General features: G+C 53.8%; 2 long non-coding RNA genes across 2 annotated transcripts; both read right to left on the reverse strand.

The window, feature by feature from the left end:
• Positions 1 to 334: 334 nt before the first annotated feature.
• Positions 335 to 7,871, reverse strand: LOC119086760. Its single transcript, XR_005090118.1, has 4 exons — positions 5,065 to 7,871; positions 4,295 to 4,732; positions 1,346 to 1,422; positions 335 to 437 (listed from the first exon to the last, which is right to left on the reverse strand). It is a non-coding gene; the product is annotated as an uncharacterized LOC119086760 (long non-coding RNA).
• A 3,157-nt stretch (positions 7,872 to 11,028) lies between these two features.
• LOC119086803 lies at positions 11,029 to 13,617 on the reverse strand. The gene is made up of 3 exons (XR_005090158.1): positions 13,291 to 13,617; positions 13,107 to 13,173; positions 11,029 to 11,148 (listed from the first exon to the last, which is right to left on the reverse strand). It is a non-coding gene; the product is annotated as an uncharacterized LOC119086803 (long non-coding RNA).
• Between the last annotated feature and the right edge of the window lie 1,150 nt (positions 13,618 to 14,767).

The raw sequence follows: 14,767 nt of genomic DNA on the forward strand, positions 1-14,767 counted from the left end.
GTTGACTCACGCCTCCTGCCCAGCCCCAGCTCTCAGTCTCCACAGCTCTCTCTGACGAACGTCTGCTGTCCTTTCTACTTCACAGGCGGAGGAGATGGAGGTTCAGAGAAGACCAAGAATTCTTCTCAGCTGAGGAGGCGTCGTTAGAATTTGCACCCACACCATTGCGCCTCATCCCAAACTTCCGTTTGGCCATCTGTCTTCCAGAAACCCTCTGACAGTACATCCGGCAGATGCCTTGGGGGTTCCTCATAGACCTGTGTGGAAGTCAAAACACTGCTGGTGCCCCGGAGAGAGGAACCTGAGGGGGAGCCTCTGTTCTGTTTCTGGGAAGCCTGCGGGGACTCCAGGCTGTGCACTGGCTGCTGGCATATGGCGGCGTCCTCACACCTGGGGCAGTCCAGCCCTTCTGACTCCAACCATGCCTAGTTCCAGGCCTGGAGAAAGAGAAGAGGGAGGCTGGTGGTGGGGACATCTTTCAGGGAGAAGCCAGAGAAATCAGAGAGACCCCTTAGCAACCAAGATTCTGTTCTGGGAGTGCCAGTAAGCTCTGGGGATCGCCCTACACCACCACCCTTTGTGGATGGTCTCCACCATGCCTTCCAAGCCCTCAGTGGGTCGGTCCTGAGACTCACTTCTCTCTCCCCATTCAAGATTCTCTGAAGACATTTTGAGGATGAGAATTAGTTACACAGGCTCAAGGGCCACATGGGGCACTAGGTCCCCATGAGGATCAGACCAGATGCCAGCATATGGGATAAGGGATGCTTGCTTATACAGGTGAAAGACTATACTGCACTGACTACTGGCCACACCCATTATGGCCATGTCAATCACCTGACTGTTACCTCCTTCCGATCACTCTACATTTTATAGAACAACTACATTTTATAACTTCTTTATCTTAATCCCTGACATGGGCCCTGCCGTCTCTAGAGAGACAGTCAGACAAAGTTAAGTCAATTCCTAGAGACATCCATCCAAGGGTTCCCCTACAGGGTGTCTTTCAGATACTGCCTACCCAACCACAGTCCTTAGTCCCCACGTCGTCCAGACCACCATTCCTTGCATTTGTCACAGCCCGCGACGACGGTTCTCACTCCCACACTGGCCTGTCTTCAGCTGCGTGCTTGCCTGGCCTCATCAGTTCCCTCCCACGGAACCCACACTTGACCCCTGCCCACCTTTCCCTGCCCCCCTCTGCCTCCTGGCTCTCCTGTGTGGCTTCCCTTGGGGATGGTTCCATCTACAGTCTAACAAGTCCCTTCATCGGAGACAGCCACGTCCTTGGTGCGTTGGCTTCCCCACCCATCCACTCCTCCATGATGACAAAGCTGTGCTTTACCTGGGCTGTGGCACACACGGGAGACTGAGGCAGGAGGGCTAGAAGTTTCAGGTCGGTGTGAGTGATGTAACAAGACCCTGTCTCAGAGAGAGGGAGAGGGGAGGGGGAGGAGGGGGAGGGAGAGGAGGGGAGAGTGAGAGAGAGAGAGAGAGAGAGAGAGAGAGAGAGAGAGAGAGAGAGAGAGAGAGAGAGAGAATAAAAATAGAAGCCAAGAAAATAGGGTCTGGAAACTTCTGCCCCAGGAGCAACCCCGTAGCCGTATGTTCGGGAGCAAAATCTTGTGATCCCCGGCCCAGGCAGACATGGGGGTGCCTGTGGCTAGGGCAAGCATTACCCCACAGGGATTCCTTGCCCCCCACTTTCTCATGTTCTGTTCGTACCACAGCCCCAGCCGAGCAGCTACGCAAACCCTTAGCTGTGCAAACCCCTTAGCTCTCCAGAAATCCGCTGGGGTGACCACGGAGAGGCCCCGGTTACGGTGTGGGGCTTTTCTCAGATATAATTTGAACTACTCACAGTCCCGAGCTGCTATCTTAGGCCCCGCTTTGGGGCCACAAAGGGCAAAGGGCCGAGGGCCGGCTGAGAACTTGGCGAGACCAGCTCCCAATCTAAGTCAGCAGCCATCAGGGTACTATCAGGATCTTTCCCGTGCTACCGACCTTCGCGAGACTCCGCTTCCACATTCTGGTGGGCAGCATTTCGAGAGGGTCGAGTCCACTAATCTCCCACATTCTCCGCTCAGCTGGCCCTAGACGGGAGCCTGGCTGACCAGAGTCATCCTCACCTGTCATCCTGCCCACCCCCTCCACCCCCAGCCCACACTGACTGGGGTGCGTTAATCCTCACAGCTGGTCAGTCGGTCGGTCGGTCCTCTCTCTGAGTCTCTTGGCCGTCCCCACCTTTCCCCCCTGCACCTTCCATGGCCCCGTCCTCTAAGCTGTCCTATCCCGCGGGCAATCCCCTTCCTCAGCCTGCTGGTTCTGACCTTGGCCAGAGGCAAATGCTGGCTCCCCAAGTCCCCCTGGCGTGTTCTCCCTCTAAAAGGACAATCCAGGCGTCTCCCCCTGTGCTGCCCCGTTGGATCTCAGGGGTCCCTTTCCAGAATGTGGGGGACAAAAAGAAGCAGGTCTAAGGAGGCTTGAGACTCCTGAGAGGCTGCCCCTGGGTGACAGGTGACTCCACAAGCCTGGGCTCTGCAGGACCCAGATGGAAGGTTCTTTCCACAGAGGACGTGGGGCTGCCCATCAAGGCTGAGTGAATATGTACCCTCGTGTGACCTATTCTCTTTGAGGGCTCTTGGGTGAACTCAGAGTCCAGTGCCTGCGGGTGGGACCGCTCTGTGGATGTCACCTGGCTGCTGTTGGTGGTGTATTTGGCTGTCGGGTGCTGGAGCTTAGGGGTTGTGTCCAGAGGTTCTGATCATTCCAGGCCTCTTCCTAAAGGATGGTGTCAGCTGCCCCACCCGGCTCCACCCCTTGCCACCAGGATGTCAAATCCTTGTGTCTCCACCCTGTACTGCCAGTGTCCTTGATTTTAATGTTGTGAGTGTTGTCAAGTCAGAGACTACTCTCAGGTCCATTGGCACGGAGGAGTTTGCCAAGGAATTTTTTTTTCTGGAACTTTCCGTGGCTGTTGGACAGCTGGCCCGGGGAGTAGAGTTACTACAGTACCACAGTAACAAAGATGACCGCTCCAGCGGAGGCCGCTCTCCTCCCTACCACCCTCCCACCCTCACAGGGGTTGGGCCCTCAGAGTAACCCTGTCCCTGGGGACATGTGTGGGTTGATGAGCCCTGGCCCTGCGCCAAGTGGGTGGGTGAACACCTGAGTGGTCAGAACAGGAACAGGCAGGGCCTTTGAGACTGGAGAAAGGTCCCTGAGTAGGTGACAGTCATTGTTAGTGTCACCCTTGTGGAAAGAGGGCTTCAGATGTCCCGGACAGCAGTCTTCAGGATATTTTGTACGGCTAAGTGTCCAAGTTGCCACTGTCTGGGGAACTCAAGTAGCAGGAAGGTGTTGGAGGCTAAGAAGCAAGACCACGTTCCCTCTAACAGCTCCAGGAACGGTTCTTCCTGTCACTCCAGCGGCCTCTGCCTCTTGTCACAATGCTGCCTTCCGTCTCCATATTAGACTATCAACCTAACGTCCCCCTTCTCATAAAGACATTGCCTTCCGTCTCCATATTAGACTGTCAATCTAACGTCCCCCTTCTCATAAAGACATTGCCTTCCGTCTCCATATTAGACTGTCAATCTAACGTCCCCCTTCTCATAAAGACATGATCACTGGATTAGGGCCACCCCACTCCAGCGTGACCTCATCTGAAGCAACACTTTCAAAAAGATCCTATTTCCCAATGAAAGTGGGGTTCTGAGCTGACCTGAATTGGAAATGTTACTTAATACAGTGTGTAGGTTTGTTTGTTTATTTATTTATACGACGGGATCTTCTTATATAGTCCATAATGACATCAACTTAGAACGCTCCTGCCTTCCCCTCCAAGTGTTGGGACTGTGGGTCACCTTGCCTACTACAGTATGTGTTTTAAGAAAACCAAGTCCTCAGTGTGATGCACCCAGAGCCCTGGAGAGGTACCCAGCCCTGATCCTAGTCCCTGAGGTCCATTCAGAGCCACACTGGGTGAACCAGCGCCTCCCCAGCACTGCTGTCCCTGGGGGACCTGGAACCTTAGAGACACATGCCAAGGTGCATGACACTGATCCACTCCCCAAGTCCAAGGCGGGCCTTAACAGATAAAACAGGGTCACGAGCAGCAGATATCCACGGTAGGGTCTTGTGGAACAGAGCCAGCCATGTGTGGTCAGAAACTCAGCACCTAGGACAAACTATGGCCACTGCTCTGCAGCAGGACCAGCCTGGGATGGGGTGAGCCACTGAGAGAGCTGTGGGAATGCTTGCCCTGGGCGTCTGTCTGTCTGTCTTTGCTCACTTTCATCTCTCCAGTTGTCCTTCCAGAAAGAGGGCAGGTCTTTTCCTCGATCGGCGGAGTGGCCCAAGGCTCCACTGGCATCATTGGTGCTGACCCTGCAAACGCTGGGAGCAGAGTGCCCACAACACCCCCCACCCCCACCCCCTGTGCCAGTGTCCCACCCCAGTGTGGGGGAAGCCGTGGCGCACAGGTGCACTCTCCCTCATAGGTCTACTGTTTTTAAGACACAACCGGGATAACCAAGAGACGTGGACATGACCCAACGAACTCACCCACAGGTCGTGCTGTTCTGACTAAGGAAGAAGCAGGGGTGGCCCTGGGACTCTCAGACAATAGTCACTCACACGCCAGGGCGTGCACGCCACAGTTTCCTCGCTGTCTCGGGCTCAGGGTCAAAGCTGCATTGCGAATACTCACACGGCAATGAGAAAAAGCCACCTGGGTGATGATGCCGGAAAAGGCCACCTGTCATCGCCGGAACTCAATGCTGAGTGGGAAGCACTAGCCACAGAAGGCTTCATGCCATGTGTGGCAACCTGTGGGCAGCTGTGAGTGAGGCAGAGCTTCCTGGGGTCCTGATGGGGGGGGGTGACGGGGAGGGAGGGCACGCCTTGTCTTGACCTAATAATAATGAGCGTCTTCTGAGGCAGCTCCACGAGCAGATATCAAGGTCAAGAACTTCTCCTTGGGGTGCTAGTCAAAGGAATGTCTCCGCCAGAACAGCCACCCCCTCAATCCCCCCCCCGGGGCTGCCCACCTTTCAGACTCACTCGGGTGAGCTTCTGGTTGGTGCCGGTGGGTGGCTTCTGTCTCCAGGCTCTGTTGGCATGTGGCTGGCCACTTGCTGAATGACTTGTCGGGGCCTTGTCCTTGCCACTCCAGAGGAGCACCCTGAGGTCAGAGGCGCTGCCTCCTTGCTTCCGGTGGGGCTGGCTGGTGCCAGATGCCGGGGACCGGATGCTCTCTGGCTGCTGGTATTTGGGATCAGGCTCTTCCTCAGCTTTAGACTCACAGCCACACAATCATGGAGAGGAGTTGGACACGCAGCGGAGGTCAGAGGTCAGAAGAAAGGACACCCTGGGAGACTCTGAGGGGTCAAGGGGAACTCAGGGACACTGGGAGTCCTGGCAGTGTTGACTCAACGACCCACAAGGGGGGCAGGGTGTAGGTGAATACAAGAGTACTGAGTGGACCCCCAACTCCTGCCTCTTATAGTGTGAGCTGGTCCCCACTGTTAGGGCTGTTTTTATGTTGCCTTTGCAAAAATCTAAAGCTCCTCAAAGAAGCCTCAGAGGTGCGCTTGGCAAGTCAGCTCTCCAGGCCCTGTAAAAGGCTGCTCCCGCCCTTTACGAGCTTCCCGCAGGGGTTCCTGGAAGCAGTACCATGCGGGCAACTAGCCACCCCACTCAACCTCTCACGGCGGTGCAGGCACCATTCAGTGGTGTTGCATGAATGTGTAGCATGTCCTGAGGTCTTAGAGTGCTAGGTCTCATGGAGAGCAGGGCACAGTCCAGGTGCTGATGAGGAAGTAGGCTGGAGAGGGGATGGAAGGCCCCAGAGAGCACTCTGAGACCCCTGTGGACACTTCCGCCTAGGGCAGGAAAAAGCCCACCTTGCAAGATGCTAATGAGAGCTGGGAGTCATCTGGAGGGCTGGGGACAGGGCCACCCCTGCGTGATGTGAGATAGGAACATCAGGGCTGCTCCCGGGTTCATGAGAAGGTGCTGTCTGGGGTCAGGGGTGAAGAGTCCATCCCCAGACATTCCTCGGACCCAGTGAGCATACCAGTGCTCAGCAGTACCCATCTCCACAGAGATGCCCAGAGATGCTGTGCACAGCAGCTAACACTGGCCCACTATGAACTCTGCCGTGAGCAAGCCCCTGGGCCTTTTCTATACACTAGCTCCCGAGGCAGCACTACCAGCCCTGGCCTGGGCACACTGACAGGCTCATGGCCAGGGCACCAGGCTCCTCATTCACGCGTGGTTTGGGGTCTGGATGCTTTTCCATTTGAAGACTCTGGAGTGTGGGCACCATAAATGGTCAAACACACTCTGATCACACAGCCTGGCTATCAGCTGTGTCCCATTGCCTGTCACATTCCATCATCCCCATAGACCCCGAAGGTGGACAGCCTCCCTCCCGCCCAGCCTGGGCTGTCCTTCAGAACTGCTTTCTCCGAGAGCACTCTGCTTTAGCCCGTAGCTGTATTTGGCTTTTTTAAACCACCCTCGGCCACATAAATGAAGCCCCTTGCACTTGAAAACCAGCTCACTTTTCCTGGCAAAGCCTTCTTCAGGCGAGGCAAAGTCGAACTGGAAAAGGCCGTGAACAGTTTAACTCGAGTGCAGCAGGGGCCCCAGCTGCCCCTCCCTTGTTCCTACTTACCCAGGACAGTCCTGTCCTCTGGCCCTGCTGCAACTGTCACAGCTCCTGTGTCTCAAAGGGTTCTGCTGTGAAGGACAGATCCCACAGCTCCAGCCTTGAGCTAGCAGGCAGGCAGCACTCTCCGAGCTGGGAGAGCCCTGCCTCCAAGGTCTCCTTCAGGGGGCCACCCCTACTAGTCAGGTATCTGTACCCAGCAGGGAGGCCCCACGGGTGGCCAGGACACACGGATGCCTCGTGCTTAAGGACTACAAGCAGGTCCCTTGTGGGAGCCTGGGGACTCAGTGTTCATGAAAAGACTTACCTGACACATCTAGAAGCCTGAGGCAGAAAAGGCTCTGGCCATGGGCCAGTCGGGGCAGAGTGTAGACCTTCCTCATCTCCCATCCCCCTTCTTTCTCTCCTCCAGCCTCCAGTCCCAAGCCCTCCCCTACCTCCTCCAACCCTGGCCCTGTCTCACTCCCTACACGCTGGGCTGACCTTCAGAGTGAAGACAACTGTTTAAATATTAAACTATCCTTGGAATGCTTGGACTTTCATTAAGACCCTGAATCAAAAGGAGAAGAAGGAAAAAAAAAAAAACTGTAGAGATTTCTGAAGTTTTGAAACACTGAATTATTGATGTTTGTGTTCCTGAGGTCCACGGGCTGAATGGAAGCCTCCACCTCCCTGGCCTCCAGGCCCCACAGCAGAGGCCTGGCTTTTCATTTCCACAACTCAAGGCATGTCTGCGTAGCAGGGCAGTCTGTTGGCCTGTGCATGGAATGACCATCACACACACACACACACACACACACACACACACACACACACACACATATTCATAACACACATCTGTCTCACTCACCTTTAAAGCATTCTTCACACACATTCGATTGGCATGCATGCAGTGCACACACTCATGAGCACACTCACACAACCCACAAGTGTACACAGAACCCAGTGCACACGCCTGCAGCACACACATGCACAGCTAGGCTTATGCTGCTTTCTAAGAAGGTGAAGGGAGCTTATTTTCTTTGGTTATCCTGGTTATCTTTGGTTATCAGGTAAAGCAGGGTCAGACAAGACTGGCACAAATGTCCAGGGGAGGGGTTCCCTCTGCTGCATGTCCTAGGAAACTGAGGGATGGAGGAGCTGAGACCCTGGAGGAGCTGAGACCCTGGAGGAGCTGAGACCCTGGAGGAGCTGAGGGATAGAGGAGCTGAGACCCTGGAGGAGCTGAGGGCTGGAGGAGCTGAGACCCTGGAGGAGCTGAGACCTTGGAGGAGCTGAGACCCTGGAGAAACTGAGGGATGGAGGAGTTGAGACCCTGGAGGAGTTAAGGGCTGGAGGAGCTGAGACCCTGGAGAAGCTGAGGGCTGGAGGAGCTGAGACCCTGGAGGAGCTGAGACCCTGGAGGAGCTGAGGGCTGGAGGAGCTGAGACCCTGGAGGAGCTGAGACCCTGGAGGAGCTGAGACCCTGGAGGAGCTGAGGGATGGAGGAGCTGAGACCCTGGAGGAGCTGAGACCCTGGAGGAGCTGAGGGCTGGAGGAGCTGAGACCCTGGAGGAGCTGAGACCCTGGAGGAGCTGAGACCCTGGAGGAGCTGAGACCCTGGAGGAGCTGAGAACCTGGAGGAGCTGAGAACCTGGAGGAGCTGAGGCCTTGTTCCCTTTCCTCACTTGTCTGAACAGCTTGCTGAGACACCTCCTTTGGCTCCTTGCACTCCCCGGAGTCACAGTGGCCCAGCCTCGTGGACTCAGTTGGAGTCAAGGAAGTGTAAGAGAACACAAGATTGGCTGTCCACACTCAACCGCTAGAGAATAAAACTCCAGAGGGCCCCAAACCCTGACACGCCCCCGAATGTCTTTAGAATTCTGCACACTGTCATTTGAAAAGAACCAGGCGGGCTGCATGCTGTGAGCGTGGAACCACAGGCCACTCTGGAAAAGGCAGACCACGCAGACAGTAAACTGTCCGTGGTTGTCTGGGATGCAGGGCAGGGGAGGGAGATGGGGAGAGAGATGGGTGGAGCAGGGGGGAAGCTCCTCTGCAAGACACTGTCATTTGGGACACATGCTGCTATACATTTCTCTAAATGCTAGAATATCCAGCCCATCAGTGTGGCTGTCCCTCCCCGGAACAAGATGACAGTCATGGGGAGTCTGTCTGCAGGGGGAGGGGCTATGTGAGTCTCTTTGTACGCTCATCATTTTTTTTTCTGTAAAACTAAAACTGCTCATAGAAAATAAAGCCTTTCAATTTCCAACAAAAAAAAAAAAAAATAGGAGGAGGGGGAGGAGGGGGAGGAGAATCATCATCAGTCCAAGGGCCTAGCCATTCTCTCTCTCTCTCTCTCTCTCTCTCTCTCTCTTGCTTTTTTCAAGTTGCACTCCACGGGGGTGTGGGCAGCTTTGGAGAGTCCTGTCCTGTGTCCCCTGAAGATGGGGAGGCTTCCTTTCAGCACAGTCTGGGTGACACAGCCGTGTTCTGGGCTCTCAGAACGACCCTGTAACCTGACCAGCTCCTGGCCTCATCTGGAGGCACCCCTGGGGCCTCCTCGCCTCCCTGACTCCAGGCTGCGCCTGAGGCGGCCAGCCAGCTGGGGCCTGTCTCCAGTTGCCTTGACAAATCACCACTTAGCCTGGAGGTGCCAGGCCATGATTCACTGGAGCACTGATGACTAAGGCTCCCTGGCTGGCCCTTCCAGCATGCTGTGGCTCTGGCATTCTTAGTGGATACCACCGCAGGGTATTGCCAGCTGGCTAAGACCACAAGATCTACGGTTGGGGTGCAGTATCCACTCCATCTGCCCACCAGAGCTCCTGCCCAGCAGCCAGCCCTAGGTGGCAAAGGCCATGTCCTGTGGATGGGGACAACACTGTGTTCCCCAACCACGTCCGTAATCACAGCCTGCGGTACCTGTAGAGTGAGTGAACAATGACGAGCTGTTCCCCTCTACAGCAGTAACCGAGGCAACAACAAAATAACCATTTCATGTCCAAGCCTCGCTTTTCTTAGTAACTCGTTTCTCTAAGCAGACACAGACAGACAGACAGACAGACAGACACACACACACACACACACACACACACACACTCACACACTCACACACTCCCTAAACCCATTTCTCCCATAATTCATTTCGCCAGCTTTTCTCAGCCAGCCTTGAAGAGGATGGGCTTTATAGGAAACCATCACGCCGCCAGGTCCTCCAGGTGCCAAGCTAGTGGGGGTCGGTGCATTTCTAGGTATTGAGAGAAGGGAAATCTCAGGACATCAGGCTCACTTCCTCCTGGGTCACTGGTGGGAAGGGTGTCACCGTCATGCTCCTCCCCAACAGGTTCACTGTTCCTCTTGGATTCATTGACACGAACCTGCCTATTGCCCCTTCCGGACAGGCCTGACCTGCGGCAGGAAGGCCCTACCATGGTCCTGTTGCTGATGGCAGGGCCGGCGGAGAACCTGCCAAGGTCCTGTCCGCACTTCATGCCTTGATGTCCTCCCAACTAGCCATTTGAAATTTTTCCAGTGACACAGGACATAGGAAGTTGAATGTAGCCCTAAAAGCGACCCCCACAAAACCAGCCTTCTATGAGTCTGCTTCTTTTGGGGGTCCTGCACTCCAGCAGCAGGGACACCTCTTGCAGCAGGCAAAACTGAACCCTTATGTTGACCATAAACAAACAAACTAACTAAGAAGGGGCTGGGAAGATGGCTCAGTGGTCAGAGCACTTGCTGCTCAGCTATGAAGAGTTGAGCATCACTCTTTGGGTAGCTTTGAAGAGTTAAATTCCAGCATCCACTTTGGGTAGCTCAGAAACACCTGCTGCCACTCCAGCTCCAAGGGATACCCCTTTCTGGCAATCACACACACACACACACACACACACACACACACACACACACACACACAGAGAGAGAGAGAGAGAGAGAGAGAGAGAGAGAGAGAGAGATAGAGACAGAGAGAGAGACAGAGTCAGAGACAGAGAGATGCACACATGCAGAAAGCCTTTAAAACAAGTAAATAATTAGCTGGTGTGAGGGCACACACCTATAATCCAAGTACTGTGGGAGGCAGAAGTAGGAGGATCTTGTGTGTGTGTGTGTGTGTGTGTGTGTGTGTGTGTGAGAGAGAGAGAGAGAGAGAGAGAGAGAGAGAGAGAGAGAGAGAGAGAGTGAGTTCGAGGCCAGCCTGGTCTACAGAGTGAGTTCTAAGACAGCCAGGGCTATGCAGAGAAATCCTGTCTCTCCCTGCAAAATAAATAAATAAATAAATAAATAAATAAATAAATAAATAAATAAATAAATAAATAAATAAATAAAAATTAAAATAAATAAATAATTAACAAAATATTGAACCAGAAAATTGTCCCCAAGGGCACCTACACTGACCAGCAGGAAGAAAACATCAACTTCCACAGTGATGACCCTGGATCTTCTTCATAGGGAGCCATCCATCCAAAACAACCAGATACGATTTGCTCCTAATGGAAAAACACACCACCTGTGAGGACATCTCACTATCATCCCTACCATCATCTCTACCACCATGGCCATCATCACCATCACCACCATGACTATCACTATAATCACCACCACCACCACCACCACCACCACCACCATCATCATCATCATCATTCTCATCATCAATATCATGGCCATACTGGAATATAATTAAGCTTCTGGACTCATCCAGCTCGGGGACAGAGGAACACATTAGACAACAGGACAGGAGTGCACTCGGTATCCTGAGTGTAGGAGACCCGAAAGGACAATGACCAGGTTTCTTCCATGGGGACTGATGGATGAAGGAAGAGGAGAGGAGAGGCCGGGGTGGGAGAGCTGGGGAAGGGGTGAGTGGGGAGGGAAGGGCTGAGAACAGGGGGCAGGGAGCTTAAAGGAAACCGCAGAGTTGTATCTGAACTTTGTGTGCAAACGAACCCACTTGAAAAAGACAGCAGCCGATCCAAGGACTTTCAATAGTGACTACCGGATCATATCAGAGAACTCGTTAATATATTCGGTGTGATAAGAGCACTGGGATTAAGTTTACAAAAGAGCCCTTAGTCTATAGAGCATTTCCTGATGAAATGGGGTCGGGGTTGCTTTTAAAGAACTCAGGAAGAATTTGGGGAGAGGGGTACAGAGGACTATAGATAAACGCACCGAGGTGGGGTGTGATACTGCTCTCTCTAATGTTCTCCATGTCTGAAAAAAAAAATGTATCATGAAAGGTTTCGGATACGTGGTCAGAAATGTCAACTGTGAGGCGCGAACCTGAACTGTGCGGCACAGCTCAGGTCTACGATCATGTAAGGAGAGCTGAGGGTTCAGCGGGGGGTGGGGTGGTGGTGGGGTGGTGGGGTGGTGGTGAAACGCCTGTACTTAAGGAATGCGTTGGGGTGGCAGGGAAAACTACTTTTACAACGCTTAGATACGAACTTTGGCTTTCTAGAATGCGCAAGATGTCTTTACCTCGCTGTCCATATAACAGTTTGGTGCATTCGTTCACGTGGCATGTGTTAAAAATAAGTACATATACACATATTAGGACCGTGTTCTTCACGTTACGTTGCTGCAGGATGGGACAGAGGCTGGGAAGTTGGCTTAGTCTGTCAAGTCCTTGCCTCACAGGCTCAAAGAAACTGAATTCAGTCTCAGGCTTTGGGAAGGTAGAGACGGAAGGGCCCTGGGGCTCTCTGAACAGCTAGCCTATCCTACTTGGTGAGTTCCAGGCCAGTGAGGGGCATTGCCTAAAAAAATGGTGACTAGTGCCTAGGGAACAACACCCAGGGTTGTCCTCTGGCCTACACACACACACACACACACACACACACACACACACACACACACAGACACAGACACAGACACACACACACACACACACACACACACACACACACACACACACACCTGTAGCGTGTCACAAAGCTTGGGAAACACCCTTCTCAAGAACTCCCAAACTGCCACAGCAGAGTATCACTCCAAGTTCTATCCTTGCCAGCCTGAAGTCACAGTGCCTGGGCCACAAAGCAGGCAGATATTCATCATCCTCTGGTGTCCTCGAAAAAGTGGCATCTTCCGGGAGCTGCTCGTGTGGCCTTAGGGTCTGGGCATGGCTCCCCTGACAGAGCAGAAACACCAGGGTTCTACTGTGAGTCGCTTTGTAAGTACCATCAGCCAATGGTATTGGTATCTAATGCCCTTTAACTATCCAGCCAAGCAAAGCCAGTCAGGTGTTAGTCTCCTCCCACAGTGTCCCCAACACACCAGTTATCCACAGCAAAGGTCCTGTCCCAGAGGATGCCCACTCGTGGCATTCCCCATGGCAGGACTCATGAGGCACGCGCTCGCTCTGGCGGACTTGTCAGTCACAAAGGCAGGTTGTGGTCGGCCTGGAATGTCTAGACGCACAAGAAGAGCATTCCTAGGCTGCTCCTACCTGCCCAGCAGGTGTGTGGCTGCTTCTTCTAGTGTTGAGTTCTTGGGCGGCTCTGACACAGCGCTGACTGTGGAGAAACCAAGAGGAAGAGTGGAGTTGCATTTTATTCATTGTGGGCTCACGAGTAATGTCTCCCCCACACTGGGTGGGTATCGCCGCCGCCGCCACATTGCAAGGTTCTAACCTTGTTCGATTTAGTGTATCTCAGGCAAGAGCACACTCAGTCTGGGAGAAAGGGCTCCTGGCTGTCTTGGTGCTGACGTCAGAGCAGAAGCTTCAGGGACTCTGCTTTGAGGAAGGCTGGGTGGCGTGGCAAGGCCATGACCACCCAGTGAAGGGACCCCCCAACTCCTGGGTTGTTGATCCTGAGAAGCAAACTTAAGGTCAGGCAGAGGTGGACACACCCCTCGGTTTCCATCCCCGCTGAAGTTTCCTTGCAGCTGCCAGGTCTGCTCCCATAGCTCAAGAGTAAGCTAGGCGGCCAACACATACTTCAGGGCCTCAGAACATTCCAGAGTACTGGGCACAGCAGGCCTGATTGCTCAGGGCCAGAACACACACTGACCGCATCCTGACCTCAACATGGCTCCTTGAAGAGCACTCGGTCACATTTATTAGCCAAATCCTTCACAACTAAAAACTTTAAGGAGTCCAAGTGTTCTTTCTCTTCTTTCTCAAAACACATATTCCAGGGCCCAGCTCCAGGTGCTTCTGCCTCTGGGGATCCCCTTGCCTACACTTGACACTAGCAAGGGGACAGAAAAGCCACCAGGTATGACCAGGAAGCACTCTGGGTCCAGAACACATGCAGTACTTGAGGATGTGAGGGACACCGTCTTCCTGTGAGCCCTGCTACTGAGCCCTTCCATCAGGAGGATTCCACGTGGCTCAGCCCAACACCACAGAGTCTGAGCATATCCCACTGGGCCACAGACACAGACAAACCCCTGTGCAGCCTTCCCTCTCCCGCTACAAGTACAGGTCTTCCTCACCTGGCTGCCATGGCAGCATCCACCCCACCCCCACCCCTCACCTCACTGCCACAGCGGCTACACCCTCCCACCTCCTTGCAAATGTTCAGGTTTGCTGAAGGGCCACTGCCTTTCCCACAGTGTGCTGCTTTCCACACTGGCCCTCCTTCCAGACCGGGTTGGGGTGGGGTGGGGGGCTTTGAACAGCTCTGTGAGTTTATACGGCTCTGAATAAAAACCCGCATTGATTCCTATCACGGTCTGATAGTCAGCTTCGGAAACCAGCACCACCTGCCAACATCTGCTTAGTTTCCACGGCGACACAAACGTCTTCAACAGTCCCAAGACCTCAGCCAGCTGTCCTGGGACAAACTGCATGGGAACCCACACCACCGCTCTCCACCAGACAGCCACCCTAGGAGTAACCTTGCTGAGCAGGAGACAGGCGGATACCCCTTGCCAGCAGTGTTACCTAGGCAACTTGGAGGAGTTGGAAGGGGTCGACATGAGCCTGTTACAAAATGCTGTACACTCCATAAACTCTACACATGGCGTGGGCATGTGTGTTTTCTAGAGGTGGGCCCTCCTCTCTTGCTCCAGATCATATTTTTTCATCAAAAGCCATGAAGCCACAAAAAGACACGAAGCAAAGCTGGGGTTGTACCTCACATGCCCAAGACCCACAAGAAA

Source organism: Peromyscus leucopus, chromosome 16_21, assembly GCF_004664715.2.
Source record: "Peromyscus leucopus breed LL Stock chromosome 16_21, UCI_PerLeu_2.1, whole genome shotgun sequence".
Lineage (NCBI taxonomy): Eukaryota > Metazoa > Chordata > Mammalia > Rodentia > Cricetidae > Peromyscus > Peromyscus leucopus.